The 14,809-nt window shown below is 33.1% G+C and overlaps 1 protein-coding gene across 1 annotated transcript in view; it reads right to left on the bottom strand.

Moving 5' to 3' along the window:
* The window catches only part of LOC142981377 (uncharacterized), a 110,161-nt gene that overhangs the window by 43,306 nt on the left and 52,046 nt on the right, over positions 1–14,809 (bottom strand). Inside the window, exon 2 of the mRNA XM_076127264.1 lies at positions 5,855–5,882. The gene's annotated coding sequence lies outside the window, so the exon portion shown is untranslated. The remainder of the gene's footprint in view (positions 1–5,854; positions 5,883–14,809) is intronic.

A 14,809-nucleotide genomic window follows, 5' to 3' on the forward strand; every position in this document is an offset into this window, starting at 1 on the left:
TAGACAGCTGATAATGAGATGGCGGTACTGTTATTACGATGTCTTGTGATATATCGAGGGTTTGATTTGATGACTCATTGAAATTGTAGGTTCTCAGTGAATGGCTTGGAGAAAATATAGAAAATATGATACGTGTGTCACGACAACAATGTTTTCGTTAGAAATGACATACTTAGGATTATAATGGAAGCAATTTTGCTTCTTTTTTAACAATAAACGTTTGATGAACTTGAAAAGGAAATATTTTTTTGTACAATTAAGAAGCTGGAACTATATTGCAGAATCATTATACTTACAATAGAAGATGACGGAATAAAAACTGACTAAATTAACAATGATCAAAATAAAAAATGCCGTACACTGCAAAGAACATCATTATTCTACCCATAAACAAGGAAGGAACTAACCAGTTTCGTGTAACAAAATAATCGAATTGTTATTCAAAATACTCAATAATAATATGCAGATATATGCAGATGCAGTTGTCCCATAGAGCAGTAAACAATAGAGCACGCAGCGGGACAATCTGCCATAAAGCAGAGTGATTCACTACACATTGTCTATGCACAATACATCATGGCGGATTCAAGGGCACGATGACTACATCCCCGCGGCAATATATGTTTATATAAAACATATAATTTTGTCATAAACTGCATATAAAATTATGCATTGAAATTTGATGTAAAGGCTATAAGTTATTTGAGTAGTGTAGCGGCATCGTGTAGCCTATATTTTCATATAGTAGTTTCTGCTACGAAAATATTTATTGAAGACAGCGACAACATAAGTATCAAACGTGATGTTAACGTGAGGAAATATCCTTTAAAAATGAGAATAAATCCATGCCTATTCTTTACCACAAACTCACATGGACGTAGAGTCATTTCGTTATTAGTAATACTAATACGAGTTCAATTACAAATCTCGCTGGAATCGTATCCAGCAAATAATCGTAAGTACCTACCTATGTCCAAAAAATTACGAGGTTTAAATCACTTTAATTATACAATCAGAAACCATAGTTAATTTTTCTACAAGTCTTCTAAAACCGAAAATTATTAATGTCATAAATGAACGCTTACTATGTAATTTACGAACTAATATCCAATCGCTTTATCCAGTTTTATAGAACATACATTCTATTGTATTTTTTATAGATTGTTGTTACACAATTTGTTCATTATATTCGCTGACGATGCATTATGTTGTTAACTTTATTGATATTGACAATAACAAGCTATAACAATACGAAATATAAAACAGTATTTATTATTAAAGTAGGTCAGCTCTTCGTCACTATAGGAAGTGTAGGCGTTATGCGATGGTCTAAGTTGGTATGTTAGGAAAAAACCGAAGTATTTTCTGGCCAAATTCTAAGAATTTTACTCGTAGACGATGGTAGAACGGGAAAATGAGATAAGATGAATTGAGTTTTCTCTCCTTTTCGGACTATAGGCCAGATTTTCTATAACTTAGCTATGGGCCGAGAAATGGGCTATGTGAAAAAATATAAATCATAACTACATAATATAACGGACAAATAGAAAACATTTCTAATTGAAAGAACAACCGCGCCAATCTACTAGTTTAAAATAATAATCAGATTCTCTGTCTTACACTTAGATAGTATTTATTTTTTATTTTCTTTCACCACATATTACTTGAATAATTTACTCAATGACTGTCATTATCTCATAAAATATGACAATTCTTACAACTCACAAAAAATTTGAATAATGTGATGAAAGTCATGTGTGACATTTATTACGAAACTACTTACACCACACTTAACATTATAACTTAATGTTTCTTGGGAATTTCATAAGCAAACATAACTAAAAGTAGGAAAACTAGAAAATGGCGGCATAAAGCACTGACGTCACTAATGGCCTAAAAACTGAATGTCACTCAATTTTAAGTATTTTTAAGTGACACTCGAAAGACTTTTCGGCACTAAGTAGGTATGTTATAAAGTTAGGTGGCACTTGATTAGGTGTATCGTTGAGGTATTCGGCTTGAAAATCTGTCGATCTTATTCAAAAGAAAATATCTGAAAGCTCATTTCTTTTGGTTACTAACGTTAGGTAGGACCAGCACAACATGTTTTCTTTTAAAAACATGCTGTAACGGGAAATGCCCGATGTCTTTATAACCGAGCGCCTAGCTGACGTCAACCCTCCTTGGAAAAAAGAAAATACATATCTCAAACCATTAAATATTTAACTAATAAAGTAGAAGCCTAAAAACTTCCCATACAGAAGATAATGTTAATTAATGTTTTTAGAAAACAATATCATGTTGTGAGATAGGTAATTACAAGTGTATAAATGGAAGAAAGTGTGAGACAATCATTTACAATTACAATATCGCCGTAGCCGTAAACGTCAGCCGTGTGAACCACTTTTTACATTGTGACTAAAAACTTTTTTAAATGTCATCTTATGTCTCGCGGCCATTCATTAGAGTCACGATATTAACAATAAATCAAAACTTACGTAACAAATAAAAGAGTTGCACGCCATCTTGTTGAATTAAGATGTTTTGCATAACAATTGATAGAATCTCGGACAAATAAAAGTGCAAAGCATTACTACATTGAATGCAATTATTGTTTGTAACACTTCATGGCAGACAAATTGTTGGTTTGCAGTAATAGTCTGTAATTAGAACATTGGAATAATCGAGTGTTGTTCAATGGAACGAACGAACGACCGGGTAGTGGCTACTTAGATTGTTTTCCGTGAGTGATGCGTTGCATGTTGCACGAACTAATCAACTCCTAAAATCGCAATTTCACACAAATACTTTTAATCAATTTGGTAAATTCTTTGATTGAAGTAACAATTGGTATTTGCTACTGCTGCTGCGTAATTTTAAATCATGACCCCGCATTCTAGGAAATCGTTATCTCATTGCCTAGATTAAACTATTGTGGTTATTTTTAGATTGTGCTACTATTATTTAACTTTTTGATACAATAAGTAAGGCTTCTAGAATGTATGCAAAATTATTTAAAAAACATTTTTGCCTATTAAATTAACCATTTCACAATTTTCACATTCACTGGCCACTTTTGCAATAGGCTGAATGTAACAGTGACCTTGTCGCAATAAAAAAAAATAGCAAACAAAACGTGTAGGACATCCTGATCGAATAATTGTATCGATTTTTGTAATCGAGAAACGTGATGATAAACTCACTGTGGAGGCATCACGCACGATTGAGGAATAATTGTCAATTGAAAAGTGTATTTCATAATAACTATTGTGTGTACTTTAGAGGCATAATGCACGTTAAATCACTCTTAGAATCATGACCCGCCATAAGAGGGTGCATGGATTACGATACAGTAATTTATGTATAATACATGTTATTATGACGAATAATTGTTCATAGGTTCACGATGGACAGTAATACGGCCTTTATAGTCATTTAAATGTTGAAATATTGTTCATTTACAATGTTGTTCGACAATAAACTTGGCAGTCAATGGAACTCGTGAATTATGTCTATAGTCTGTAAGTTCAATGAACTCTATTTGGCTTATTTGTATTTGGAAAATGAAGTACGTCAAGCAAGCATGTGTTAGGATTTCATATAAGTCACAAATAAGTAGTTTCCATCTTTATTCCATTGAAAATTTTATAACTGTATTTTAACTAGCCACGGTACTGTATTTTTCTTAAATGCTAATATTTTTTCCACACAAGCTGTCGTCTTTTATGCTTCAGAAACTCAATCTTTACGACTTTTCTAATATTGTAAATACTAAAATAAACGGTTTACTTTCCCAAATAAACGTAGTTAAGTATAAACAAGGGGATCGTATTTTGTTGACAATTACAAATAAAAAATTTGCGTCCATGTAACGCGAGTAACATGATAGCGCAGACCGCGACGGGTTAAATTACGTGCTTACATAAAAATGTCGCGGACTATGGGAAAATCAACAATATACTATTTATATACTTACTGTTTTTTTACATTGTTAATTCACGAAAGGGAAATGTATTAAAGCCATTACTGTCCCACTGCTGGGAAAGGGTCTCCTCCCAAAATGAGCTAAGTATTAGGTCTTGGGTCGAATCTCCAAGCCGTCAACTGTCATTGTAGAGTATCATTGTAAAGTACTGAGCAAAAATAGCTACATCATTCTTTTCAAGCATACCAATATAAAACTAAATATTTAACAAAACTCTAGCAGTAATTTAAAAATATCCTAGCATTTCAATTTGAATTAAACTTTAACAACGAATCGCAATTCATTGTTTTGGTGCGTAACAAGGCAAAAATTTCCGTTTTTACATATTTTTCTATCTAACATACACAACTATCTAAACGTACGTCCACTGTACAAGCATACAACTATTTATTCAGCGCTGAATTCTGAACGGTACTTTTTACGAGTCTCAGTACACCGAACATTTTACGACGCCTTTACTACTAAATGATCATTAAAATATTGTAAGTACAACTTAGCCTAGATAACAAGGAAAAATATTACAGCTAACTTCATATTTACGAGGATATTATGCGTGAAATTATCATTTTGTGTTCACCAAAGGGACGAGTTTATGCGGGCACGCGTATTTCGTTGAAATTTGACTATGGGATGCGAAAATGATGGGTACGATCTTTGTGTACAAGTTATAGGCTAGGTATTAGAAATAATGTTCTAGTGAACCTTGGTTTCAGTCATAGGAATAGTTTGTAGGGTTTTGGAAGGAAATCTATTTTAATTTTAGGTTAGGTTACGATGCTATGAAAATTTGTCAATTTGTGCGACGTAGATTAATTTTGCTGGCCTATTATCAGGAACAATGATGATTAAATATAATGCTAGCTCATTATTCTACTGTAAACGGGTCTTAAACGCGATTAATATAAAGCCTACGGTACCTCTTTGTACCGTAAACCTTATATTAATTGTATGTATGTAAGACCCGTCTTTGGAACTGTAAGTACTTAATATTATATAAATCCTGATACCCATGAAGAATATCATTTTTCTAGCCAGTTCTAAGCTGATGAAAAACTACTATCATTAACAATACTATCTGACTAGCCTTTCTGCTAACTACATTGGAATCGACTTGCAGCTCTCCGAATGCAGCTGAATACTAGTATTTTACATGGAGCAATAGCGTATTAGATGTTTTTACTGTTTCACGCATCTACTACTGAACCAATTACCATGAAATTTGGCATGTAGGTAGCTGAAGACCCAGAATAACACATAGTTTACTTTTAATCCCGGAGTTTCTGAGGGATCGAGATTTACACGGGAGGAATTTCCAGGCGTACGAAGTCGCGGGCCTCTAGTTCATTATAATCTAGATATATCTTGTATGCCTAGGCTCTCTATTAAATTATCAGACTAACAATAGGTAGCACAAAAACGCCATCACCAATATAAATATATCAAACTAAGAGAAACAGTGAAAGTGATGGAAAACAACAACATACATGTAAGAAGTCACGCTCTTTTTATTATAGGTGTAAATAGCAGTTCGTGCGGCAAACACACGAACTCTACATAATATAATGTATGTACAAAACATTTACGTAGACATCTTTGATTTGAACTACGTGTGAAACGTTTGTGCGATTGTAATGCATTTCTAACTGAAGCCAGTCAGCCGGATTATGTGCTGTGCTATTAGAAATGTTAGTCTGTTTCATTGCATCTGTTTATAGTTTAAAAAATTGTAGGAACGTGTCATATGAATTTATTTAAATACTTTTAAATATGTTGTTTAAATTGTTTATTCTGCTGTTTAGTATAAATAAAAGACAAATTATTATCGATGCCTAAATATAGGTCTTAAATTAGATATAAAAAAATACTCACTTGTTTTTAAATCCTTCACAGGTTCAACCTGTAACCAAAGACAAATAAATAATTATTTACTTTGCACACAATACAAAAATAAATATTAATATAGTAGCGCAGACCAATCGATCAGAAATCTGCGGCGCCATCTAATTAACTAACGATTTTCTTTAACAGAATAGATGAATAGATAGTATATTAATTAGCAACCAAACGGAAACTAGATACCAAAAAAATGTCTTCCAGCAAAACAGGTATTGAACAAAAATAGTCAAAGCACTGTTAACTAAAAAGTAGCCTCAAAAGATACTAGTTCATGAACTCAAAAGCCTCGAATTCCAAATATTTTGCAACTCTATGACTCACTTAAAGCAAATAACAGAAAAAATACAATATTATTTACTAACGATTCAATTTGAGCACTCATTAAATTAAGTCCGTTATATCATTGTTATATAACTGCAGGTATTATAATAGATGTCTGGCAGTGGAAACTAGTATGTTATTTGGTAGAGACTCTCTTCCCACATATATCAGTGTAAGACTGATGCTATAGTACCGAAGCGGAGAGTGTAGCGATTGTAAAGCCTGGTTTCCACTGCAAGCGGAACGGACTCGTTAACGACTTCGTTAGACTTGCAAGCGCGAACTAAATACTTTGGTATTTCATTTTGGTGGAAACCGGACTTTAACTTCACAATGATAAAAGGATAGAGAGGTTAGTTTTACCACTTTTGGAAGAGTATTGGCGAGATTTTCAGTTATTTTATCCATAGAATAGTTATTTCAGACATAATATATATCTATAAGCCGTGAACTGTTGGACAAACTATTCTATCAATCAAGCGTCAAAGAAAAAGTTAGTCAATATTCTTCCAGTAAGGCTGAACGATACTTTTCCGGTGATTGTGAATACGTTTATGAAACTTTACGAAGTTCTCCCAGAGGTGATCTGTGTTATCGCTCGCATGCTTATAGGTATATTATAAAACAAGTTTTTAATTCCCGATTCATAAAAGGAATCAACATAAACAATCAAATGTCCAAAAACTATAGTCATCATTGCCATAGTTTATACATCTCCACTCATATTTATATTCCGCTAATCGCTTCGCTCATCGCTCCGTACTCCACAATGTCCGTAGTCAGTGAAAGTGCGATCAGATACCAACAACTGATTGATGATACGATTATTAAATTGTTATATTATTGTTTTGTATGGCACTTGCGTTAATTTGTTCTGCCAGTTTATTATCTATTAGATTGATATGTCTATGTTGACGACTGGAAGGTTATTGTCAAAGTTTTCGGTTGAGATTTCCTCCTTTCTGATATTTATTTAATATTAATTATATTGGCTATCTTTTGTACAAAGGTTTACTTAATTAGTGACTGCGTATTCGTTATACTGATTGGTGTAAACTTGTCACGCATATAAAACAGGTGGTTAGAAATTGGAACTCAAGTAATTAGTTTAAATATTTAACACTTATTTCAGTGGGTAGTATCCTGGCACCCATAGCAACGTCTTAAAATTATAAAAACAAATCTAATTTCTCGAAAATATCTGCAAATGTCTGCAAAACAAATTTGTGACCATCAAATTGGTAATCCAAATATCACGACAGAAGCTAATCTAATTCACACAAATATCCGCGATTTTCTAGAACTTTCTTAGCAGTGACGTCACAACACAATGTGACAAGGAACACTCTCTTGTCATCGTCAGTCTCACGATACACACGATCTTTGATGCATCGGCCTTTTGTATTATAAACATATCAACATTTTATGTAAAATCAACGTTTCTCTATACTAATGTCGCTATTGAGGTTCACGAGAAATGCGACTTTGTAAGCAATTATTCATCTCTGATTTACTGTTAGGAATAATATGGCTACTGTGAGCGAATATATTTTAAGATACTGTTATGTTCGGTAAAATTGCAAATTTCGTATAGCATCGATTGTCTGAATATAGCTACAAGTAGCTGCTCAAGAAAAATACGATACTTAGAGTCGTAGAATAGGAGCCCGTCTATACAATCTGTGCTCTTGGAATGTGGCTTGTTGCTATATTCAGGCTTCAGAGACACACAGTTAAGTATCAAGTTTTACCTGTACTTCTGCCAGAATATGAGTTTTCTTTCCTCTATATAATTAAATAGTCACCATGGTCATGCTGTAGTAGTATCTATGTATTTTTCTAAATGAATCAGGAGTTCCGAAGGTATTATCGTTAAGCCAGATAACATCAAATCGACCAGTAAGTGATGATTAAATAATTAACTTTCATAGTTTTGTATGCACATACATTTCCTAGTTTCCGATTCATTTCACAACTTCCTTCTGCTAAATTCATCCGTTATCATTAATCAATTATGCACTGCAAGGAACATCAAATAGTAGAGGTTTTATAAGGCATTTTAATTCATATCATTATCAACAGTTCATATCTTAATGCTTTCTTAATGTAAAAATAAAATATAATACAACTGTATAACAGTTACATAGAAAAAGTAATTTTATTATGAGAAGAATTACGTTTTTACTTTTTTACAATCTAGACTAATTTAATACCAAAGACATTCCCGCCAAATAGAGTAGCGATCCTGAACTACACTGACACAGATTATAAACGAACAAACCTAGATTAAAAATACGAATCGTGATAATAAATATTTTAATTACACAAAAATATTTTATTTCTGTATGCGCAATAGTTATTATAAGCGTAAAATTGTTCGGAGATTATATTATTATATAAGTTAGATAATATTTCAAACTATGTGAACTATATTTTTGATGAGTGGCAATAAAACTGACGAGGCATTTTAATTGGACCTGAGATAGACGCCATCAAGTAATTGCTAACGTAGAAAGCAAATATAATATTTTTACATTCTTTATTTTGATATTATGACAGACTCTTGGGTCATAAAACCAGCTGCAGCAAATCGGTTATTGGTTTTGCTTTTATAAAACATCTTTCTAATTAAGCTTTTCTATTCGATTGGTAAAATAGACTATAATAAATTCTTGTATGTATATTACTCAATTCATGAATAACACCTGAATTGTAAACAACTCAAACAAGTTTAACGTTAGCCTGTAAAACCTCAAGAAATAAACTTTTAACAGCCATAACCATAAATAGCAACAAAATTAGCACTTTGATTCAAACGTCAGAGGAAACTGGATATGAATGAAGCGAAATATTTCACGAAATCTTACCTCCCTTCGAATATGGCGGCAATGGTATAAGACTTTATGTAACATGTAATTATCGATTACTTTCACATTGAAAGTTCCAAAGAAATATTGTATTGAAAAAACAAACGGCCAATTACTCTTGAAGCGTCGATAACCGATTGTGAACTTTATGTCCTGTCAGTATCGAGTACTCGAGTCAATGTGGCGTTTGGCTGAGTAATTACGGGGGCGGCGAATGACGCGAAAGTGACGACCACCAAAGTTCTTGATACGAGATCTTATATCGATAGTTGTAAATGATATGTTTAACGATTCTCGTTAAAATCTTTTTGATATACCAATATCGATACAAATCAAATTACATGAAAAAATTGCTAGAGAACAGTTCCTGAAACCTACTTTTATGCAGTTTTAATCAACAATGTGTATCAATAAAAATAAAATAAGCACGCAATTTTACGCTTTTTACGTTGTAAACTGCAAATAATAATTATCGAATAAACCGTCGAGCCAATGACAGTAAATTGGTTCCGATACGCTTGCGTAATAACATGTCGTGAATAAATTGGCGCCATTTTAAAACCAAACAGAGCGCCCCACTACACATTCTAATTTTTAAAAAGAGTTTGTAAACAAATTGTAGGTGGCCAGTGTGACCGGTGTTGGCAGTGTCGTTAGTAGTTCCGTGTGGAGCGGAAGCATAGGCTGTTGGTGTGATCGTCTGTGCATCAGCTTTCATTTCTCCGAAGAGCCTCGAGCGGCAAAAAGTTGCGGAACAAGCTGTCCGTCGTCGTGGCGGGTCGCGCGCCCACCTCGTGTGAGCGAGGTCCCACTATGTCACTTGATACGATATAGAAATCTACGATCTACTAGTCAAATCAGTAGTAACCACAAGTATCAAAGTGTAGTATATTCATGACTACTACTGAAAATACTGGTTTCGCAAATTTTAAACAATGAAAACAACAAACGTTACTATAAAATGAATGACTAAAAAAAATGGTGTTACACATTAATTAAAATCTGTCTTTTAAATCGTTCTTAAGTAATTAAAAACGGTATGACATAACATTGAGCAGAGCCCCAAAATTAATTACAAAATATTTTAATCACACTTCCATAAACTATACAACGACCATAACATTCCCTAAACAAGGCTATAAAATAATCAAAATATAAATAACATTTCTCTTTTATCGTGAAACAATGGTACCGCGATCGAGAAAGTGAAAGGGCACGGATTCACCGGCGGAGCGGCGGTCTCTCGGTGTTGCCATTATGGCGGGTCTTTGATCACGCGTGCACCGTGCGAACCGCGCTGATTGCTTGACCCCAAACTGTGATATAATATGCGCTTACCACTTGTCAGGTGAAGTTATGGCACCCTATGTGGTTTTACTGAAGAATAGCACTCCAATCATAAGCTGACGGTTCACTCGTTGTAGATTGGATTGTAGATTTTATAACGTATTCAGGAATCTGTGAATTTCTAATAATATGATGTTGAATACAAGGCTTTGAGTTATAACATAATAATAGAGAACTCTACTTTATTGACAATGTTTACCTTTCTAAGGTTAAATTTCTCGAGATTATGTATCTTCTAAAGTCTACTCTTTATTCACTTCCTCTAAAATCTGATATACTTTACTTCGTCAAATAAAAGTCCTGTTTATATACAATTGCTTAAGTCTGTGTTTAAGATGAACTTTGATTCCTCTGCTCTATTAAGTTAAAAAAAACATAACTTAATCTCACTGTAAAATTAAAGATATTTTTTTTTATCATAGACAATAAATCTTATAATTAAGATCTCATGAACTTTATGCCATAGATAAAGATCAGAATTAGCGCTAAATTACAAGAGTGACCTTGGTGATTTAAGAAGTTATTATAAACGATTAAGGAAACTGTAGAACAACGAATAAAGTTTAAAATAAGGATGTTGTTATTAGGGTCCCGTGTGAGAAATATTTCATTAGTAAAAGCATTTGTTAAAACTAGCTAACGCTAAAGTGCAATTGTCATGTACTTTTATTGCTTACATACTAAAAAGGACACATTCCTTTATTTTGAAAGTCAAAACGTAATTTTGTGATTAAATTTTATCAAATGTTATCATATTATTATTTTTTTAAACAGTCCTTCTTCAAAAGCATGTTATCTATGCATTCTACTAATAAGTAGGTACGCATCCGTTTATAAAACAAACGTTTGTCGAATTGGTATCATCGTTTGTGGTTCTTAAAAATCTACATAATATACTTATTTTTCAGATCAAATCAAATTGTTTTTTATACTTGTCTAACAAGATATAACAGTGGGTATAAGTATGACTACCTCTATCATTCCTCTCCGTAGATTACGGAAAACACGGAAGAAAGTCAAACTGGATATCTCGACGGTACGTTAAAGGTTTTCCGCGGGTTTTCCTTCCTAACCAGTATCGATGTAAAGGTCATTGCCGTGTTTAATTACACCATGTTTATTTATATTAGAACTAGTTTCGGGCTATGTCCATCTTAAAGGGTAACCTGCGGGCTTATCACGTATCTCATTTGACAACTAGTGTACGTCAAATTGATGCTCACTATTCAGTACATTGCTGCTTTGACGTAACGTGTTAATCACTTCATTCTAAGGAAGAAAGCAATGTACAGTATAGTGGCTTTCAAATATTTGACAACTGAGATACGTGATAGTCCCCCTGGAAAGTAATGGGTACACTTGGGGATATACCCAGTTACAGGAAAAAATTCAATAGAGAGTGTAAGAAACTGTGTAGAGAGGAAAAGACGTATATGATTGTCGTCTTTTAAATAGAAAAATACAAAATTATAGCTTAACTAAATGTTTTCTTTTTTAATTCAGTAGTTTCAGAAAGATTTTAAGTGAACATTTTTAGTTCATAAATGGTACTATTACGAAAATATACGGGGTATTAAAGATTAATCATAACTTACTTTATACTTTACTTTTATACGTATAATCCAGAATTATTTTTCTGAATTTTGCTCCATTATTCATAAAAAAAATGCAAATTTTAAAAGTCAAACTTTACTCCCGTTACTAAACAAAATCGTGCACAAAACTTTACCTGCCGTTTTTTACTCATACTCTAGACGTAGAGTAACGACTCAAAACTAGCGTTTATCTCATAAAGACGAGCTCAAACGTGCGCCCACGTACATATCTGTTTATCACTTCAACGACGCAGTATCATCTAACTACCAACTCTCGCATTAGATACGTGATGACTAGGGAAATAACAAAAAATATATAAAAAACAACAAAATAAGGAGATATATGTTATTGTTTCCGTCCTTAATATAGTAAAACAATATTTTTCTGCACATAATCATCATTTAAGTGATTACAAAAGATTATTTTATAATACTAAGATGCAAAATTTAAGCACGGTTAATTTCATTTTATCGGGATTATTCAGTTTAACGAAGGTAACTCTATAGTTTAGTATGGTAAATGATGGTGAAGTGCAAACTTCATAATAAAAAAAAAACCCGTTATATAAGGTGTATAGATTTCAGGATTTGCGATTTTACCCTGTTTTTTAGCACAATAAGCGCTCTATATCTTAAAATATATTACATAAACCATTGCATTGTAAAGTCAACAACTGTCAAATGAACGTGACAGCGCCACAGACAATAGAGTGACATCGTTTGTCATCAGTTATTGTCTTTGATCAATTAGCATTCGTTGAATACATCTGTCGTATTTATGTTCAGATGAGTTATGAGGAAACTATGAATAGAATCTCATGGGATTCTCGGTAAACAGGATCATTAGTTTATTTATGCAATTTATTTTTGACTTAGATCTTATCTATATAAATAAAAATAAATCACTGAACTGTATGTACTGTACGCGCATAACTTTTGAAAACTAAATTATTTTTTTCATATGTTTGTAACCGTCACACGTCGGGACAAGGTTTGTATGGAATCTAGGGGATAAAAAATTGGAAGAAAATAGAATCAAAAACATAAAATTGTACTTTACGCGCCGAAGGTGGCCCAGTCCATTAGTATTTAATAACAATGATGCAATTGCAATAGTGTTTCTTTTATTGAATGTTGCAGGACGTATCTAATGGCCAGAGACAGAAAAGGATGGATGGAATCTACAAGTCTACTGCCTTAGCCACAGTGGGATACTGTCGGCTAAATAAAAGAAACCCTTAAGAATTCTCTTTCGGTTTCGGCTATAAAAGTTCAATTGTACATCCTACACTGATAGACAAAGTAAAGTGGAACTATGCAAAAATTGTATGCAAAAAAGTTACTGAATTAATATTTTAGATTAAATTTTTAAATTGCTAATCGTAAACATAAAGCGTGAAATTTAAATTAATTATTCCTAGACGAATTAAAACTAGTTTGAAAAACGTTCTCATTTACACGTCTGTAGAAAAAAATCCATTTTTTCATTTTACTATTATAAATTGTATCAGGAAAACTTAGAGTCTTTAATAAAATACTGTATTTATTATGCTTTATGTATTGCTTGAGTAGGAATTAGGAAATTTATTTTTATGAGTCGCATGCGCAGTGATGAAACTGTTTCGGCATGCAAGGACGCGCTACAATGAGTTCCCGCTCACTCCATCCTAGATAACTTTGTAGGGACAGAAAACGTGCTTTATTAATCTAGTATTATAATTAACTTTTACTAAATTAATATTTCATAGACAATGTTTGAGAAGGATTAACGGCGATTTTTTTTCATTTATCTGTAGTAACTGTGGTCGCGGTTGTCACACCTAAATTAAAGGCCCTTTGAGCTATGAGAAGAAGTGCCGTAGCATTGGACCTTAATCATCTGCAATATATAAATACAAACCAAAGATCATGAAAAGGATTCATTTAAGAGGTTCGAGTTATAAATGAACAAATCTAACTTACAACAAAATGAACTAGAAAAGAAACTTTGGAACTATTCTTGAACTAATGAAACTGTTTTTCGAAATAGTGTCAATTTAGTGTATAGCTTCCGTTCGGCCCCTTTGCAGTTCTTCTCACGTCTAACTCCATAGAACTTTTCATCCATAATCGAACACCTAACCTTGCGGCAAAGATATTTCAAAAGCGCACTCGAACAGCAATAAATCGGAACTAGCGATAAACGAAAACTAAAAACTGGGTTACCGCCGCATTACAGGTATTTATTAACCCAATACTTGTGAACCAAACTGTGTGGAACATATAAATGCAATAGTCCCACTACTTAGTATGGAGCCCCGTATACGAGGAACCTACAGGCGAAGTTATACACACTATATTAAATCCTTATAAATACAAGATGCCGAAAGGTTAAACTTCAACTCTACTAATGTACTGAAGACTTACGCAAAGTATAGATTTTATAACATAATTTACCCGTTGACTAAGCCAACCCTTCATCGGCATCGGCAAGTTAAGGATTTTTGACCTCTCTACAAGCAAGTGTACACTGTTTTTAACTATTATATAGCATGCTTAAGGACTCGTCAACATAACTAAGGCCGTTGCAGTATGCCAGGGCACAGTTTCCGACAATACAGAGATACCAAAGGATCCTTTCCCTTGCCGACGACGATAATCCAATAATGAGCTACATACAATAGTAGATTGCTTGTTACAGCTACTTTATTCAAAACAAATTATCTTATCCTACTAATATTATGAAGATGCGAAAGTTTTGGAGAATGTATGTATGGATGTTTGTTACTCTTTCACGCAAATACTACGGAACCGATTAC

The sequence above is a fragment of the Anticarsia gemmatalis genome, chromosome 20, assembly GCF_050436995.1.
Source record: "Anticarsia gemmatalis isolate Benzon Research Colony breed Stoneville strain chromosome 20, ilAntGemm2 primary, whole genome shotgun sequence".
NCBI classification, from domain to species: Eukaryota; Metazoa; Arthropoda; class Insecta; order Lepidoptera; family Erebidae; genus Anticarsia; species Anticarsia gemmatalis.